Here is a 15,606-nt window from a genome sequence, read left to right on the forward strand (position 1 = left end):
GAAAGAGTGAAAAGTGAAATTGAAGCTGAAAGTGCTATTATTATCTTCTTAATATTAAAAAAAACTCCTTACAAGGGACTTGTAATGAAAAAAGCTGTAACCACATCATAACAGATCACCTTCTAGCTACCCAGTTCAATGTGATCTGCGTATCCATGAAACTAAAACTGACCATAAGAAAGTAGCCAGAAACTTAGTCAAATTAATGAGTATTGTTTTTCTACATCCAATAACAAAACTGTGACTGCCACATATCAATATTTATCACACCAATCTCCTTAATTACCAACAAATTTGCAAGATGATCGAGAATGTAGTTAGACTGTTAGCTCTTATGCAGTTCTACAATGGCTGTGTGCCTGAGCTAGGAACAGGAGTGGGGAATGTGTGTATATGTAGGTGTTGATGGGAGAGGGATGTGGTTTGCTTTTATATTAGTGATGTGTGTTTATTGAGAAATAGCTGTATAATATAGTGCAACTTTTTCCAGCTTCCCCTTGTTGCACTAGACTCTGGGCATTTTATAAGAAAATGTTCATTTAACACGTAGGTATGTGAGTCTTATAGTCTGTATAAGTCTGTATAATTATAATATAGTTGGACATGACTATGAGAGATCCCCTAACCTTCATAAGGATGATTAACTCATAAAGATTACCTTTAAAATTTTTTTAATTAAAAAAATTAAGAAATAGACACCTGGCAATCTTTGTGTTAGGATAACACTTATTCTATTGTTTTATTGTCCTAGTGGCGAAGTAAGAGTTTCCTTATGTCTAGCAGAAATGACTATAAGGTTCATTTTAGACTGATATTTTTTCTCATTTGAACTGGCCAGAATTATCCTCAAAAACTGTAGATACTTAAAAATAGACTTCAAGTCACCCTGGAGCCTCTTTTTGAATATGTTTTCACCTTTCCTTGTCAGGCTCCTTTTCCGTCCCTTTAGCTAGTCAGCTTTCTCTTTGAATACAGTTGGGTTCTGTACAGTTTTTTTTAGTGTGCTGTTCAAAACAGGATACTTTTCTCCCTCTGACTAATGGGGAGGAGAGAAGAAGAATTATGTTTCAGCCTTGCCTACTCTACTATTGATTTGTGCTGGTATCATATTGACTTTTAACACAATAGCACTGAATTGGTGATTCATATTCGGCTTCTGGCCATCCACCCACTCTCTTTCTGTTTTATTTGTTCTTATTTGCTTTTCCCCATCATGTCTTTGTGGTGCCTGATAGTTTTTCCAGGGTATATTACTCTGTTCTTGCCCTATTAAATATTTTTTAGCTGTTCTTAATAGTCAGGTGTTAATTTCTTCTAACAGCAAAATAGGGTCATGCTTTATAAAACACTGATCTGAACACATGGCAAATTTTGCTTAGGTTTTTTTTTTCAAAACCATATAATGTCTGTTCACCTGTGTATGCAAAATATCACCTTTCATAGTATGTTATGTATAGTAGATGCTGAATAAATATTTATTGATAGTTAATGTCCACAGACCATTGTACAGAGTAACCATTTCAAGAGTTTGCAAGAAACACTGATTTTTTAAAAAGCATGCTTTGGCCTGTTTTTCTTTCCTGTTTACATTTAAACCATAAGGATGAAAAACTACAAACCAGAGGGCTTCTGTTGTTCTCAGTGAATAACTGAGATGGTGTTTGGTAGCATGCTCACAAGGTTTGTAGAAATTAACTTCACACCAGGAACTCTGTATTGAAATAGATTGTTTAAGAATAATTCTTCTCTTTGAGAAGGGTGAGAGATTAATCTGCAGAAATGTTCATGCTGGAGCTGTGCCTGTGTTGAAATTTGTCAGGGGGAAGATAAATGGGCCCTCCTTGAAAAGTAAATCGCACCATGGCTAATCCCTTGGGAAAGCTGGAGAATTGTTATGGTAGCAAAAGCAACCTCGAAAAAGGAGGCACCATCCCTGTTTACTTAGGAAGGAGGAAGATGGGAAGAAGACATGGGTGTAAAATGAGGTGAAAGTGTACTTGACTTTAAAAATATATTTATTCGAATATATACACAGGATGTAATTGTATCTGTATTTTGATTCTTTGGGGAAGCAAATTGAGAGTCGTACTTAGGGCTGATATTAAAAACATTTAACAGCAGTGCATCTAGGCACTGACCATTCAGAATGGATGTCAGGGGAGGTACCTGAGCCAGGTCTTGGTGACCCTACCCAGTTGCCAGGTGTTAACCCTTTAGTTGCTGACTCAGAAGAAATTTGGGAGAGGTTGGAAGACCACTTAGGAGGCTCAGAGTAGTACCCATTTTCTAACATGTCTGGAAGATACTAATATTTTAGTAAACAGTATGGCTTTTCTGGGTATACAATCTAAAATATCAGCCCTTATTCTAATAGAAAGTTATCTAGTGATTTTACTGAAAAAAGAACGCAAATTTTCTCAAAAAGATGGCATATATTAAAGGAAAACACATGAAATTTCTGTGAAATTTGAAATGTGCATGAAATTTGAATATCAGATAAACAACAAATTTTTTTAACGTAAGTATATCCCAAGAAATATTTGGGGCAAACTTATACTAAAACATTATTTATTGTTTATCTGATATTCAAATTTAACTAAGAGCCTTGTATTTTATCTGGCAACCCTAAACAGAATGCATTTAGCAGGAAATGTGTCAGTATCCTATTGAAAATGTAAATGAAAGAGAACAGAAAGGAGCCCAGCACATTGAGATCACCTGAACATACTTGACAAAGAGCTGCTCTGGAATTCCCGTGATATGGCAAGAAATATATTAAATGCAGAATTATAGAACTACAGATACAAAGGTTGCACATAATAAAATGCTTTTGAAATTATACTGAGGTTAGGTGGTACTTGCATTTAAAAGAGTTGTCTTTCCCAACTAAGAAAAGCTAATTCAGTCATCATCAAATAGCATTAATCAAGTGCCTGTCTGCATGGGACCCTGCAAGGTGTTTTACAAAGTGAGAAAACAGACATGGCGGATAGCCTTTGTCAGCCTGTAGTCTAGACATCTACACTGAAATGCAATCATAAAGGAGATAAAGGAGATAACTGAAGAAATATTGATAAAGGATCCAGAACCTCCACTCTAAATGGGGAGGAGAAAAACTTGTCCAATTGGTAGGAAAGAGTTTTGTAAATCATTTAAAAATGCAGTTTTATTACAGCCAAACCTTGGTATATACAATTACTGTATATAGTAGATTCAGAAATATAGGCTGTTGTGCAGGGTTTCTCAACCCTGGCAATATTGACATTTTGTACTGGATAATTCTTTGTTTTGAGGAGCTATCCTGTGCATTGTGGGATGTTTAGCAGCATCCCTGGCTTCTTCCCACTAGATGCCAGTTCCATGCCCTCTCCCAATCCTGCCAGTCAAAACTGTCTGCTCACATTGCCAAATGTACCCTGGGAGACAAAATTGCCTTGAGTTGAGAACTACCATTGTAGCAAAGTACGGGAGGGAGATCCCCAGCAATGGGGGGTGCGGGTGGGAGAGGGAGGAGGTCTCTTCACCCACAAATGTGTCCATAAAAGAGTTAGTTTTAAACATCTGCAATGTCCAGAAAGCTCTCATATTCAGTCACTACCTCAGGTATTAAAAATACTGATACCCCGGGCTTCCCTGGTGGCGCAGTGCTTGAGAGTCCGCCTGCCGATGCAGGAGACGCGGGTTCGTGCCCCGTTTCGGGAGGATCCCACATGCCGCGGAGCGGCTGGGCCTGTGAGCCATGGCCGCTGGGCCTGCGCGTCCGGAGCCTGTGCTCCGCAAATGGGAGAGGCCACAACAGTGAGAGGCCCGCATAACGCAAGAAAAAAAAAAAAAAAAAAAAAAAAAAAAAAAAAAAAAAAAAAAAAAAAAAAAAAAAAAATACTGATACCTGGCCTCACCCCAGAGATTCTGGTCTTATTGGTCTGGAGGAAGGCCTGGACAGCCTGACATTTTAAAAATGTCCCAGGTGATTCTAGGTTTAGAATGACTCTTTGGAGTAGTGGTCCTTCAACCTTAGTGAGCAGCAGAATCACCTGGAAGGCTTGTAAACACAGCTTTTTGGGCCCCAGTATTCCTGATTCAGTAGGTCAAGGGCGAGGCCTGAGAACCTGCATTTCTCACAAGTTCTCGGATGCCACTGGTGTTGCTGGTCCTCCGAGCACACTTGGAGAACTACTAGTTTAGAGATGCACTCCTGGCCGCTCTTCACTTTCACTTGCCGAGGGAAGGAAGTGTGGCAGAGCAGCGCACGTGGGATGGGTGGGTTGTAGAGGAGGAGCAGGCCTGTGTGGCTCCATCCCTGCTGAGCCCTATTTTTGTGTCTCCCTCCTGCAGGCAGAATATACACCCAGCTGTTCTCTGCGGTGCAGTAGAGCAGTCAGCTCCTACACCAGGACCAAGGGGTAAGCCTAGCTGAATTCTAGATCGCAATTTGGAATACACTTGTGCTCACACATCTAAGCATATTCTCCAGGGCTTGATCAGTCATGAAGCTGACAATTTGGTCCTCCTCTGCCAGGCTGACTTATCTGTCTCTTAATTGGTTCTGACCACGGATGGGGAAAGAGAATAATTCATTGGACCCTTTCCCTGACCATGCATACCCTAATTCAGTCCCTTGGAAATCTGTCTTGTTCTCCAGCATTGGAGAGAGAAGGTAGGACCAGACGCCATACATATAATCTCTTCCTCAGGTCTGCCCACATAACTTTTTTTTTTTTAACATCTTTATCAGAGTATAATTGCTTTACAATGGTGTGTTAGTTTCTGCTGTATAACAAAGTGAATCAGCTATACATATACATATATCCCCATATCCCCTCCCTCTTGCGTCTCCCTCCCACCCTCCCTATCCCACCTCTCTAGGAGGTCACAAAGCACTGAGCCGATCTCCCTGTGCTATCCCTGTGCTATGCGGCTGCTTCCCACTAGCTATCTGTTTTACATCTGGTAGTGTATATATGTCCATGCCACTCTCTTACTTCGTCCCAGCTTCCCCTTCCCCTTCCCCGTGTCCTCACGTCCATTCTCTACGTCTGCGTCTTTATTCCTGTCCTGCCCCTAGGTTCTTCAGAACCATTTTTTTTTTAAGATTCCATATATATGCGTTAGCATACGGTGTTTGTTTTTCTCTTTCTGACTTACTTCACTCTGTATGACAGTCTCTAGGTCCATCCACCTCACTACAAATAACTCAGTTTTGTTTCCTTTTATGGCTGAGTAATATTCCATTGTATATATGTGCCACATCTTCTTTATCCATTCCTCTGTCCATGGACACTTAGGTTGCTTCCATGTCCTGGCTACTGTAAATAGAGCTGCAATGAATATTGTGCCCACGTAACTCTTGATAAAACATAATTGTTGGAAACAGTCTAAAAATATGAAAAATGTTGGGAAGCATACATTTAGCCTTTTGGGGTTATGGCAACATTAAGTTTGTAAGTGTTCATTAAGATAGAAAATGAAAACAAAGAAGTCCTGAGAATTTCCTGGAATAACCCATCAGTGTCAAGGCCGAGTTCGCTGTCCCTCCCTTCTCTATCCTCGCCTCTGCTGAACTGGGTCTGCAAACCTCACTCTCTTAGTTACAGCAGTTGGCATTCTGGCGCATACTCAGGTTTCTAACTCACTGTCTTAGTAATCTGACTTAAATTTTGTTTCCCCACTATCGCTGGCCTGGTGATATTATAATTCCAATTAATCAGGTTAAAAGTTGGCCTAGAAGGGGGTCATGAGACCCCACTGATATTTGTTCACAGAACACTGCAGCAGTCTTTAAGGGAATTGCCTGCTAAAGTGCTATACATATTAGAGCTACACATAAATATTCATATATTCATTGATGATGGATTGCATGAATAGAATAATGGACAAAGGTGGTTAGGAGAGCTAGTCTATTAGAAAAATTTAAAATACAACCCTACTGTCCTACAAGTAGAACTTGAAAATTGCTCCGCCAAGGATATTTCTCATCTTCAGCCTTGTCATTCTATGCAAATTCTGGAAGACCCAAGGGGAATGCTAACCCTGCCTCTGCACAAGGAACACTAATTCAGTATAAGTTTGATTGTCTTTTAAGTGTAAGGTGTCTTTGTCCGATGTTGTGAGGGATGCCAAGATCAGTTAGTCATTTTCATCCCTGGAAACTGACTCTCCAGTTATAATCCTGGGCTGGAGTTTGGAGAAGCTCCCTAGGATTGAATACAATCCCTTGTCGTAGCCCATATAGTCCAGAATCTTTTGAGAGGACTGGCAACACTTAGGCCACCCAGTGGGTGTCCTCCTGCTCAGCCAAGTCTGGGAGCTGTGCAGACAGTGAAAATAGCACAGGCTTTGGAGTTGGGACTGGGAATGAATTAGAGAACTTTTACTTGCCCGAAGTAAGTTATTTACCTGAGAGTCACTTTTCTCATCTGTGAAAGTGAGGTAATAAATATTAACCATGTGAGATGACACTAAGTGAGATAATTATGTAAAATGTCTGGCACTGAGTATGTGTTCAATAAAGGGTAGCTGCAGTGTCACTATTGTTATCATCAATAACACCCATATTGAATCCTAGGTCCAGATCTGAAACATGCAGTACTCTTGGGGCCATATGGAATGAAAGGGGAATCCTCAGGCTTGCAGAGGTTTGAAAGCAGACTAGTGGGCTCCCTCTGTGGCTGGCAGGAGCAAGGAGCAAGGACTGTTTCTCTTTCTGTGTTCACAACTTCACCTTTGGTGGCAGGTTGTGTGAACAGGGATGTGCCTCTTCAGGGCTGGGAAGCGATCCTTCCTGCCTCTGAGCTGGTCCAGTTGTCGTCACATGCTGTGGTCAGTGTTAGTCTCCACATGTTAAGAAGATTGTGGAGATATTTGAGAGGTTCAGAGAGGACCATGCTGGTTTGAGGGTTGCAGTGTGTCATTGTGATGGTTAATTTTATGTCATCTTGACTGGGTTATGGGGTGTCCAGATATTTGGTTAAACTTTATTTCTGGATGTGTCTGTGATGGTGTTTCTGGATGAGATTTACACTTGAATCCATAGAGTGAGTAAAGTAGATTGTCCTCCCCAATGTAAGTGGACTACATTCAATCCATCGGAGGCCTGAATAGAATAAAATGTTGAGTAAGAAAGAATTCTTTCTCTCTGCTTGACTATCTTTGAGTTAGGATATTAGTCGTCTTCTGTCTTTGGACTCAGACTTGGACTAGAATTACACCATTGGCTCTCCTGGGACTCTAGCTTATGGACTATAGATCTTGGTACTCTCAGCCTCCTTAACTGTACGAGCCAATTTCTTACAGTAAATCTTTCTCTCTTCTATTGGTTCTGTTTCCCTGGAGAACTCAGACTAACACAGTCATCTATGAAAGATGTTAGATTACATATTACAGGAAACAAACAACAGGCGGGCTTGCCATTCAGACACAGAAGGGGAAGGGGTACACGTAGGAAGGTGCTGAGCAGTTAAATGCCATGTGGCAGAAAAAATGGGTTGAAATGCCACAGGCTAGCCAGAAGAAAGAGACTTGACAACAAGGCTGATTAAGTACTGCAATCAGATAACAAGGGTGAATGTAGGGCCCAGTTCTGCAGAACCTGGAGAACAGGCTGAACATCCATGTTTCTTGAAACCTCGGAAGAAGATCTTGTCTGGAGATAGAATTTGTGCTGAATCACTCCATGAATTTCCTTTATTTTGACCACTTGGAAGTCCAGGGGAACTTTTGGAAATTAGACTTTGATGGGATTTAATATAAGCAAAATTTTATTTATTTTTGTAAATAAAAATCTAGGACTTGGACAGTTGCTATTTTGCACTTAATATTTGCAATTAATATTAAGTGACGTGGGGTAATTATGGCTTTTGCCTCTATTAGAAGTGAAGGTCACATTGACTGAGTGAGGACGTAGGGCGTTCATTCTTCGCTGTTTCTTCAGCGCTTTTGGGCACTGACTTGTTTGAAAATTGATACTGAGCTCAAGAAGGGGGAGGCGTCTTATGAGGTTTGAGTTTAGGATCTCAACATTGGAATTATTTTTCCTTCCTTTGCCCATTAATGCAATCAATAAACTTTTCTAATACACCAACTTTGTGCGAACTACTATACTGGACATGGAGGATAAAAAATGAAGATACTAACTATGCCATTAAAGACATAATCTTTATTTTTCCATTATCTGGCACAATGGGTTATTTAGTTAGTGAGTTACTTCTTAACTGGAGCACTTGAGCACTTGATTCTAAGTGTTATGAGTTGAATTGTGTGCCCTCAAAAAGATAGGTTGAAGTCCTAACCCCCAGTACCTCAGAATGCGACTTTATTTGGAAATAGAGTCTTTGCAAATTTATCTCGGTTATAATGAGATAATTAGGGTGATCCCTAATCCAATATGGCTTGTGTCCTTTGAAAAAGGAGAAATTTGGACACAGAGAGAGGGAGAATGCCATGTGAAGACAGAGGATTGGAGTAATGCATCCAACAAGCCAAGGAATGCCAGTAATTACCAGCAAACCACCAGAAGCCAGGAAGAGGCAAGGGGGCATTCCCCTACAGGGTTTATAGGGAGCATAGCTCTGCTGATACCTCAATTTCAGACTTGTAGTCTCCAGAACTGTGAGACAATAAATCTCTATTTTGTGCCACACAGTTTTTGGTACTTTGTTATGGCAGCCCAAGGAAACTAATGCATTAGGTTAGGAGACAGATATAACTAAGGAAAATACAATGATGTGTGTGCACTGATAAAGATGTAAAGGGATAGAAAGTTGCCCTCAAAGGGGGCGTTGGAAGGATTCAGTGCATAAGGAGAGAAAAGAACTTAAATGTGAGATGACGTATAGGCTTGGTCTTCTAGTGGCCTTTGTGTTAATCCTATCATGATGATCCTGATTTATTACTTCATCTCTGATTTAGGGTCCCCAGAATAGTCTGGCCTGGAAGAGTGTGGTGACATACACAGTGAAAATCAGAAGTGACACTTGAGCCATTTAAAAACACTTAAAGCATAAATACATTTCCACTTACCTTACACACATTTATGATTTTTAATTGTTGGACATTCTCTGTTTATCAGGCCCTGAAGTGATCTAAGTTTGGTTAGCATATTTGAATATTCATCTTTCCTGGTATTTATATACCAGGATACGAAGGAGATCCACATGAAATCCCTGGGCTCATGTACCCACCCAAATATCAATCTGGAAAGGTCAAGGGTGGCTTTCTCTCTGCAGGCTTCAGTGGCTTTGATTTCTGAGTTTTTACAGACAGGATAAGACCCATTCTACACTCACTTCTTACGTGACTTTTAAGCTTTCACATCTTCCTTTTCTGTAAGATTCTAGTGCAGTATCTACACCCATACAAATGCAGCTACACAAGCTGATCTAGTACAAAAAGTCAGGGACACAGGGACATAGGTTTCAGAGTAGATGACTTTTCTAACAAAAACTACAATACGTACAGAAAGTTACAGACTGTGACAAACGTCTTCCGCCTTTAGGATTAAAAATCAATTTGATTAGCCATGACATATAACAAGTATTTTCACAACAGTGCAAAAATAAAAAGTCACTTTGGGGTGGGAATATCTATCATATTTATATTCAATTTAGCATATTTTTTGATAGAGATGATGGGCTTTATTTTTAAACACATTCTATTTTCTCCTGTATTTTTCTTTGAGTCCTTAGAAGAAAGTTACTGTACAAATTCTAGTTATTTTTATTGACTCCTATGTTACAGTGGAGCTAGATGAATAGACTTTAAGTCAAGAGTTGCTAGATATTTCCAGGCCACTTGGCCCCTCAAACAGGTAAGCACTTTCTCTCAAAGAGAAGTGTCCTATGTGTTGATCTTACTCTGCTCCAGCATTTGGCGATTACCTGAAGTTTTAAGCATCTCTTTAGAATTCCCATCTTTTTCAGGGCCAATTCCTATTCAAGGTTTTTATAGCTATTCTCTTATGACGATTATCATTCCAAGCATTTGAACATCCATATTAACACTCACAGGTGTCTTTGCCATGCATTTTTTTCATTTGCCTGTCCAAGCTCGTTCTTCAGATGGTAAATTTCCTAAGGTCAGTGAGTGTGTGTATATGTGATTCTCTTATATTACTGGGTTTTGTCCACAGGGCATGTTCAACTCATGTTGCTATGGTGAAAATAAAGCCCAGAACCAACCATGCAGCTCTCTCTGCCAAGGAGCAGTGGTCTTCCCTTCTCCCTCTTCTTGCCCCACACTGATGCAAAGATTCTAGATCTCCATTCTCATGGATCTATGAAATGTTTACTTCCTGTTTTACCCTCTCTCCTCTCCTAAGGAGTATGTATGTTTTCATCATTTTCATCCTTTATCACAGAAGTAGAGAAGTGCTTGACTCTTTGTGGAGTCACAGCCAACCCTCCACACCTAGTCATCTTACCTCATTAGCATGTGTGCACAGGACACTGAGAAGAGGAGGGAAGAAGTTAAAGGGACATTCTGCCCAGTATCCTGAATTTTCAAATATGATCTCCCAAGGAAATAGGCTATGAGACAGAACAGAGTTCTCATCTAGATACGCCATTTCCTCACTGGTGACCCTGAGTTAGTCACTTCATATCTGGGAGTTTTGATTTCCTCATCTGTAAAATGGGAATAATACACCCTGCTTGCCTTGTGGGTGTATTCATACAAATGCAAGGTAGAACTATTTGGGGGCCAGTTACAGCGATCATGAACCAGTCTTAAGATGGTCAACATATTTTTGTGTGTTCAGACCATTCTCTTTTGTTGACTGCCTCACACTTCAGCCCATGGTGCACATCCCTTGCTCCTTGTTGATACTTCTAGGACTGTGATGGGGCCAGTTGCTTCTGGGAGAAGAAAGACTGTGGTGAATTCAACAGATATCCAGTTGAATAGCAAAACACTTGCCCACCAAGTCTGTGCTGCAGGAAATGACTTGGTAGACTATACTGGAACTAATAAATATTGTATTATGAAGTTTTACCAAATTTAGGAAATAGTTCCTGGGGAGCATTTCTCTAGCATGTTCCTGAAGGAGTCCATGTTGTGGAGCTTTCTTTGAGGAAAGAGCCTATATGCAGCAATTATTTGGTTGAACCACATGAAATTGCAATATTTAACCATTTTCGACCTGCAAAAGGACAATTATATGGAATTCAACCCGATACCTCTTGTTACACCCCCGCATTCTGCTGGGGATTATGGAGTCACAGCCTGGTCCTGGGGCCCTGTAGTCATGATGACAATAAAATTCTGCTGAAGAGAACTCCTAGCTGTTACAAAAAAATGTTTTCCTCAAATTTTGCCAGTCTGCCGTATGTCTTTCTTTAATTAAAAACAAAGACATGAAGTGTGGCTGCTCTGTGTCTGGCAGAAGTCTGTTTACGCCTGGAATTAGTAAATTTCAAGATGCTTCTTTACAGTGACGGGCAAAAGCTGCAAAAGTAAAATATGTAAACAGAAAAGAGCTCCATGGCTAGGCGGGTGCATACTCCAAAGAGTATTAATTTGCATAATAAATAGTTCAATATTCAGGAGATTATAAAATAGCAATTACTGTTGAGTTGCTATATTAGGGCTTGCTAACAAACAAAGTCACTTAAAATGCAATAGTTTGCTTTTACAAAGAAGTTCTCCTAAAATCTTTATTTTGAAACAAGATTCTATTTATTTTTTAAAGAGTTTTGACATCCTTTGCACATTTCTTTGAAAGAGAAGCAGAAATATTCTAGCTAAAAACAAAACCAAAAAATACTAATAAACAATCTATCGCAAAAAAAATAATGAGCCATTAATTTTTTTTTTATCTGTTAAAAAAAAAAAAGAGTACCGGGCTTCCCTGGTGGCGCAGTGGTTGAGAGTCCGCCTGCCGATGAAGGGGACGCGGGTTCGTGCCCTGGTCCGGGAAGATCCCACATGCCGCGGAGCAGCTAGGCTCCGTGAGCCATGGCCGCCGAGCCTGCGCGTCCGGAGCCTGTGCTCCGCAACGGGAGAGGCCACAACCGTGAGAGGCCCGCGTACTGCAAAAAAAAGAGTACCTGCTTCGTAGAGTGTTTTCCTCATGTGAGAAGAATACAGGGAGACCAGCGGGGAAGTGTGGAGTCAGACCATGCAGTAGTAGGCGGTATACTCAGGCAAGGGGTAGAAACGGAAGTCATTACATGTGAAAAAATCCACAGCCTACTTATGCTAATAGAAGGGTCAATCCTTCTAAAACACTATCAGTGTTTTTAAAAATGAGTCAAATGTTCCAGGCATTGTATATCCAAGTGCAGTTTCTACTTGCTTGACATACTGTAAGCATTTAATATTGGAAAAGAAATACAGCTTTTTAAGTTGGTGTATTTTTTCAATAAATGTCGTAGTTTTAATGCCCTTACATAGAACTTAATTTTTCAATAACATTGGTTTTAGAGTTTTATATGTGTATATATTATATTAAGCCATTTGATTAAAAGTATATCTACACATATAAACCTATTTTTATAAATCTTTGTTTCCTGCTACGAAGAGAACATGGTGACATCAAGGAAGTTTCTATTTACACTGGTTTGTCTGAGGAGATCCTTGTTAAAATGATGCTCTTGGAGCTGGGATGGCTTCATTCGTTAGGCTGGTGGTTGCCCCAGCATGGTTGAGAGCTGAAAGGATGAGAAAGGAGAAGACCAAGAAAATGAACATTCATTGATTACCTGTTGGGTGCTGGGAGCTGTGCTGAACAGTGGAAGGCTCTGTTAAGTTTATATTATACCCCAAAGTTTATTACACAGTTATATTACAAAGTTATTATATTATATTACAAAGTTATATTACAGTGTTAGGTTTATATTATACCCCAAAGTTAGCGACATCATCACAATGTTCACAACAGCTCCAGGGTTTAAAAACTCCCAGGATGCCAAACAAAGGCACAGTTTATCTTTTGGTATGCAGAAGCCATCTCTAATTAAGACACCATAATTATGCCCCCGCCTCATTAGGAGATGCATTTCCAATAAAATTTTACTTCTTATATTTAATGATCTTTATCAAACATTTTTGAAATATTTATATTGTTTTGTTAAACTGTGTACTACTAATGCTTAAAAAAAACCCTCTGTGCAGAATAATGTTTTTTTTAATACTTAAGACCTCATGATAACAGGATATTTTTTAAGTTAAAAAAATTCAGTTTATATACTTTTTTGCTGCAGAGAAGTATGATAACATAATCAATAAAGGACTTTCAAATATTAAACACTTATTATAGTAAGATAAAACCATATGAGAAAAGAGAAATGGAAACACAATTTCAGTGGGAAAAAAGAATCATGTAAAATTTGCAACTATTTAAGCAAACTTGGTTGAATCTACTTTTCAATGGATGGTGATGAGTGTCAAATCACTATGGCATTTATGTCCCATTGAATTCATTGAAAAAGGTAATGTAAAGTTGTATTTTAAAATGTCAGTATTATATCCTTTACAGCTATTTTCGCTTATGATTAATTTAAGATGTCAACTTGAAATGTATGAGGGACACGTAGTTTTTCAAATTTATGGGCATTTTCTTCTGCCTCCTTATGTGTGTAGCCTCAAAGAAGACGCTCCTTGAAGGCTGAGCCTTTAAAGAAGTTTAGACTTCAGTTTATCTTCTTTTGACTATTTTAAAAAACCTTCATGTTTTGGTACACTGCAAGGTAGAATATAGACAAACATGATTTCTTCACTCATTTCCACCACCAATCCCTGTCCTTGTTCTGTATTTGCTTATTGCCCTCCCATAGCACGTGAAGTCAGACAGTGTGTTGCTCAGTGGTGGCACTTTTGGAGTGTTTAATAGATATATTTGAAAATTTGGCTCAAATATTTATTTCTTTATGGCCTGAAAAAACTTTTTTTCTATGATAATTTACTTACTTAGAAGCTCAGTTCATGTGATCAAATATTTCTTTTAGATGTAGATGAATGACAGTCCAGGCTTGTGCATTGTGCAAACTGTGTGTCACGTTCTTCTGCCACCATGCCTCCTGGCTTTCCTCTTGGTGACTAGGTGTCTCCTTTTCTCTACTAGGATGGGCATTTCCTCCATTTGTCACATGTGGGAAAAAAATTTAGAGAAGTCACTGCTTTTGTTACACCTTCTCTGTCCTTCCAGGTGCTCTTAAAATCTTAGCCACTGTCAGTTGAATCATTTTTAAGTGATCACGTTTACTCCATATTAGACGATAACTAGGGACTTCCCTGGTGGTGCAGTGGTTAAGAATCTGCCTGCCAATGCAGGGGACACGGGTTCTATCCCTGGTCCGGGAAGATCCCACATGCTGCGGAGCCACTAGGCCCGTGCGCCACAACTACTGAGCCTGTGCTCTAGAGCCCGCAAGCCACAACTACTGAGCCCACAAGCCACAACTACTGAGCCTGCACTCTAGAGCCTGCGAGGCACAACTACTGAAGCCCGCGTGCCTAGAGCCGGTGCTCTGCAACAAGAGAAGCCACTGCAATGAGAAGCTCGTGCACAGCAACAAAGAGTAGCCCCCACTTGCCGCGACTAGAGAAAGCCCACACGCAGCAACAAAGACCCAACGCAGCCAAAAATGAATTAATAAATTAATTAATTTTTTAAAAAAGAAGATAATTAACATTTGGTCTTTGTATCCCTCTGATGTCTTGATACTTCCAAATCTTCATTCTGTATCCCGTTTGCTAATATTTCACATTTTGTCCTTTAAAATTACTATAAGTACTAAACTGATACATGCTAAGTATAAATGCAAAGTTGTCAAATCCATAAATGTTGTTGCTAGGTCTGGTCTAACTTAGTCATGATTGCAATTCTGCTTTATTGCAAAAGAGAAGTCTAGGATGCCATCATAAAAGTCTTTTGAGCTCCCATACAACGTTTCTGCAGAGGTTATGTTGGGACTTGCCAGTATTCAATGCTACTTACTTTTATTTTTTTATTTTTTTTTATTTTTTTTTATTTTTATTTTTTTTTTGCGGTACACGGGCCTCTCACCGCTGTGGCCTCTCCCGCTGCGGAGCACAGGCTCCGGACGCGCGGGCCCAGCGGCCGTGGCCCACGGGCCCAGCCGCTCCGCGGCACGTGGGATCCTCCCAGACCGGGGCACGAACCCGCGTCCCCTGCATTGGCAGGCAGACCCTCAACCACTGCGCCACCAGGGAAGCCCTACTTTTCATAAACATGCCATATCAGGGTGGCCTGCCCTTGGAAATGTAACAGAAGTTGAATATAAATGCCCAGGGGCTGTTCCTGGTGCAATAACTTGTTTAGTTAATGCAACAATTCTTTCCATAAATATATTTGTAACCCTGGTCTGTCAACATCAGTATAGTCTCAATGATATGTCAGTTTTTAGAGAAAATCAAAATGTAACTAAAAATTTTGCAGGCCCCGACTATGAAATATGTTACAACTTTCATAACCAAGCCTTCTACTTTTCGTTTGCTTCACCTGAATTCTTGTGGCAATCAAATCACAAAAATAGTCTCCATAATTAAAAAAATATGCAGCAGTATTAAATATATATTCAAGATATCTTATCACCTGAATCAAAATGTGTTCTCTTATCTTGACATTTTTTTTTTTTTTTTTTTTTTGGG

Source organism: Lipotes vexillifer, unplaced genomic scaffold, assembly GCF_000442215.2.
Source record: "Lipotes vexillifer unplaced genomic scaffold, Lipotes_vexillifer_v1.1 scaffold1406, whole genome shotgun sequence".
In the NCBI taxonomy this organism is placed as follows: domain Eukaryota; kingdom Metazoa; phylum Chordata; class Mammalia; order Artiodactyla; family Lipotidae; genus Lipotes; species Lipotes vexillifer.